Source organism: Triticum urartu, chromosome 4, assembly GCF_003073215.2.
Source record: "Triticum urartu cultivar G1812 chromosome 4, Tu2.1, whole genome shotgun sequence".
Taxonomy (NCBI): Eukaryota; Viridiplantae; Streptophyta; class Magnoliopsida; order Poales; family Poaceae; genus Triticum; species Triticum urartu.
In genome coordinates, this window is record NC_053025.1 from 218,001,081 (window position 1) to 218,006,375 (window position 5,295).

Consider the following 5,295-nt stretch of genomic DNA (forward strand, 5'->3'; position numbering starts at 1 on the left):
CCATATGTTCATGTTGTTTCCTATTGATACGTGCCTCTTTTGAGGATGATCAGTAAGGATGTTTTGTTAATCTTGTAGTGACCTATCCATCCATGTCTTGTTTGCAATTATGGAGCACCCTAGCTTGAGTCAATCGAGCTCTACTTTTGCTACTTTGTGAATCTGGGTAGATTGTCAACTTGTTTGCAATTTTGCCGATGTTGTTGTAGTTGATCCGTGCATGCTATGCTATTGTTCTTTCCATGTCTAGATTGCATTTTGTGCCTTCTTGATGGATGTATGCTTTTCCTGCCATGACTTGCACCGTAGTGAGTGCATCGAGCTCGTAAACATGCCTACTTGGGTTATATTTCAGCATGTGTCAGTTTTCACTAAGTCTGAAAACTGATTATGTTTTTGCTATGTTCACATGCTTGCAATTGTATTTTCTGATCCCTTTTGGCTCAAGGTCACTAAGGGACTTTTGTTAAGCTCTTTGAGTAGCTCCATGCCATCCTTTACTTTTCCATGATCAGATCCTGTAGCATGGAGTTTTGTTGCTCCGAAGGGGGCTACCTGATCTGAAATTCCAGACAAGTGTTGATTTCACTAAGTCTGAGATCTGTTTGTCATATGCATTTTTGCCATGCTTGTTTGAACCTGTTAATGGATGAATTGCCCATAGCTTAGAGCTAGAATTTTGTTAATCATCTTGTGTGCATCCCTGCCATGTATTTTGTTGTCATGTTTGGGTGCTGTAGCATGTTCATTTCGTTGCATTTAGATGCCTACTTGCTGTAAATCGCAGACCGGTGTCATATTTGAATCGCTTGCCATTTCCAAACCGTAACTCCGATTCCGGCGTTCTTTATATCGTTTTCAAGCGATTTCATCTCATATTTCCAGTGGCACATTTGGTTTTCCAAGTTGAGGCCAGGTTCATGCATTTCCTGTCATATCTTGCATTTTGCATCCTGCATCGCATCCCGCATAACATATCATCATTTCATCATATTGCTTGGTCTTGCACGTGGTTGATTGTGTCCTTGTTGCTTGTTTGTCTTGTTTGGGTAGAGCCAGGAGACGAGTTCGCTAACGAGGAGCCCGTTGAGTTTGCTTTCGAGGATCCAGTCAACTCTGACAACTGTGCAGGCAAGATGATCATACCCTCGAAATCACTACTATCTTTGCTATGCTAGTTTGCTCGCTCTTTTGCTATTCCAATGCTACGATGCCTACCACTTTCTTGCAAGCCTCCCAAATTGCCATGTTAAACCTCTAACCCACCATGTCCTAGCAAACCGTTGATTGGCTATGTTACCGCTTTTGCTCAGCCCCTCTTATAGCGTTGCTAGTTGCATGTGAAGATTGGAGGCCGTTCCTTGTTGGGACATTTATTTACTTGTTGGGATATCATTATATTGCCATGTTATCTTAATGCATCTATACACTTGGTAAAGGGTGGAAGGCTCGGCCTCTCGCCTAGTGTTTTGTTCCACTCTTGCCGCCCTAGTTTCCGTCATATCGGTGTTATGTTCCTGGATTTTGCGTTCCTTACGCGGTTGGGTTATAATGGGAACCCCTTGATAGTTCGCCTTGATTAAAGCTTTTCCAGCAATGCCCAACCTTGGTTTTACCATTCAAGGGTCATCATTATTTTACACCCCCGGGCCAGTGCTCCTCTGAGTGTTGGTCCAAACTGTCAGCCGCCGGTGGCTACCAGGGGCAACTCTAGGCTGGCCTACCGGAAGTTTGGACAATCTGAGTGTGCCCTGAGAAAGAGATATGTGCAGCTCCTATCGGGATTTGTCGACACATTCAGGCGGTGTTGCTGGTCTTGTTTTAACCTGTCGAAGTGTCTTGAATTACCGAGATACCGAGTCTGATCGGAATGTCTTGGGAGGAGGTCTATTCCTTCGTTGACCGTGAGAGCTTGTCATGGGCTAAGTTGGGACTCCCCTGCAGGGATTTGAACTTTCTAAAGCCGTGCCCGCGGTTATCGGCAGATGGGAATTTGTTAATGTCCGGTTGTAGATAACTTGAACCTTAACTTAATTAAAATGAATCAACTGAGTGTGTTACCGTGATGGCCTCTTCTCGGTGGAGTCCGGGAAGTGGACACGGTGTTGGAGTAATGTTTGCGCAGGTTGCTCTCTAGTTTCTCGCACGCGCTTTGCCTCCTCTTCTCGCTCTCTTTTGCGAATAAGTTAGCCACCATATTTTTGCTAGTCGCTTTTTGCAGCTCCACTCATATATTTACCTTGCCATACCTATAAGCTTAAATAGTCTTGATCGCGAGGGTGCGAGATTGCTGAGTCCCTGTGGCTCACAGATTACTATTACACCAGATGCAGGGCCTGATGATTCCGCTCCAGCAAACGCGTATGAGCTCAAGTGGGAGTTCGATGAAGACTCTCAACGTTACTATGTTTCCTTTCCCGATGATCAGTAGTGGCGCCCAGTTGGGGGTGATTGGGACCGTGTCGCTTGTTGGGTTCTCTTTTATTTTGGCGCCATAGTCGGGCCATGAGTGTTTGGATGATGTAATGTTATTTATGTACTTGATTGACGTGGCGAGTGTAAGCCAACTATGTTATCTCCCCTTTCATTATTATATTACTTGGGATGTTGTGAAGATTGCCTAACTTGCGACATATGCCTTCAATGCGATTATGTCTCTAAGTCGTGCCTCGACACGTGGGAGCTATAGTCGCATCGAGGGTGTTACAAGTTGGTATCAGAGCCTTCCCCGACCTTAGGAGCCCCATTGCTTGATCGTTTTTAGCGGCCGAGTTGTGTCTAGAAAAATGTTTTGAGTCTTTTAAGAATTATATATCGGAGAGATTAGGAATTCTTTTTACTTCCCAGTCTCCTCATCGCTCTGGTAAGGCATCCTGACGTAGAGTTTTGACTCTTCTCTTCCCAAATTTCACTAAAAAATTTTAGGATCACGCGGGTATCTTGGAATCGTTCCGATGGTTTTATGATGAGAACATTGTCTTGGTGCCTCCTGTCAGGGGTTTAGTGGAAGTGTCCCGGGGAGTTGAGCTCTAAGGTGTTGTCATCATAATTTTATCGTTGCAGTTCTGGAATACCAGAGTTTAGTACGCAGACAACGAAAATCTCTTTTATGCAGTTCGTTGGTGAGATAACCTCGACGCCACCCAGTACTGGGGCGGGAGTTCGGGAGTATCGCCATAACTTGTATAACGGATGCTTTTTGAAGGTTGAGGTAGATGGTTTCCGAAGGTTTCTTGGTTATGTGTTGAAGGATGGATACAGCTGGATGTAGGATTTGCTAGTTTGGGTGAGATATTATGCTTCCCTTGTATCCCCAACACCTGATTGCATAACCGGAAAGGTTCGGGAGTTTCGTAGGTGGGAATTCTAGTAGCTCTAGTTCTTCTTCCATGGATATTGGTTTGAGATTGGGATTTCTTACCGATTATTCGTTCTTGATCCATACCTTGTTGATTTATTTCTCTACCTTAATTCTACGTGGCTTCTCAATTTATGGATATGTGACCATTTCAAGAGGAATGCATTCGTTCATTTTGTTCGGATGTGAAGACTATATGTTGCAATTTTCATTCCGTTGGATTCAGCTTCAATATTTTTCTATCAATGTGCTAATGGTGGTCAACCTCTTCAGGATGGCTCCTCCAACGCGCACGACTCCGAATCCTGATCCGCCACCACCTCCACCTCCTCCGGAGGCATGGCAAGCTGTGATGGCCGCAACCAATGCAAACACACAGTTGATCATGCAAATTCTTCAAGAGCGCAATCAAGGCAACCAAGGGAATCAAGGCAGCAATCAGAATCATTTTGCTTCACTCAACTAGTTCCTTGCTAACGGGCCAAAGACTTTCAGCAATTGTGTTGAGGCAACCGATGCTGACGATTGGCTTGTGGATCTGTGCAAGCATTTCGAGTGCAGTAACGTCAGGCCTGAGGACTTTGTTAAGTTCGCTTCCTTCCAACTCAAAGATCAAGCTGCAGAATGGTTCCAGCAGTACAAGGACTCCAGAGGTGGACGTGTTATCACTTGGGATGATTTCCGTCGAGATTTCCGAGCTCATCATATTCCACAGAGCGTGGTTGAAAGCAAGCGTGAGGAATTCCGCAACCTGAAGCAAGGCTCTTTGTCTGTCTATGACTACAACAAGTTGTTTCAGAAGCTCGCCCGCTTTGCCAAGCAGGACGTCCCTGATGAGAAGAGCATGATATACCAGTTCAGGGGTGGTCTCAGAGAAGAAGTTCAGCTAGCTCTTGTTCTCTTCGAGCCCTTGAAGTACGATGAGTTCTACAACATGGCACTGAAGCAAGAGGCTGCTCAGTTGAGGTGTGATGCTTCCAAGAAGCGAGTCAGAGATGTTACTCCTTCTCCCTCTACTCAAGTGGCCAAGCAGCAGAAGTATTGGCTTCCTCCTCCTCCGTTCCGTCAGCCGTATCAGCAGAAGAGCAAAGGTGGCAGTGGTTCTTCCCACCCACCCAACCCTGGCTTTCAGAACAAGACTTCGTCTCTACCTCCAAGATCGAGTGCTCCGTATCACCGTCCGCTTTCAGAGGTCACGTGCAACAAGTGCCAACAGAAGGGTCACTATGCCAACAAGTGTTTCAACCAGAGGCGTCTTCCTCCTCCTCCTCCTGTCAGATCGACAAGTACAGCTGTGGTCAAGCATAACCCCAAGCATGCCAAGGTCAACTTGATGAATGCAGCTCAGGCAGAGGACTCGTCAGATGTGATCATGGGTAACCTTCCTGTTAACGATGTTCCTGCAAAAGTTCTTTTTGACACGGGTGCATTGCATTGCTTCATCTCGAAACCTTTTGCATCTAAGCATGAGTTGACTTCCCAAGTTATCCATAAACCGTTAGCAGTTGTCTCTCCGGGTAAATGTTTGCTTGCTAATCACGAGATTCCGGATATTTCTATCACGTTGGGCGATTACAAGTTTCTTTCTTCTCCTATGGTGCTTGGTAACTCAGATATTGATCTTATTCTCGGAATGGATTGGCTTTCTAAGCACAAGGCTCAGCTTGATTGTGCAGCCAGGCAGATTCAATTGACTCATTCGTCTGAGGATGTAATTGTCTTTGCCGCTCGGGATAATACCATCCATCTGTTTTCTCTCAATGAGAAGGGTGAACTCGATGCCATCTCTCAAATTCCAGTCGTTTGCGAATATCAAGACGTCTTTCCAGAAGAGCTTCCAGGAATGCCTCCGCACCGGCCAGTTGAATTCGTTATTGATCTTGAGCCTGGCACGGAACCTGTGTGCAAGCGTCCTTACAAGCTCGGACCTAAAGAGT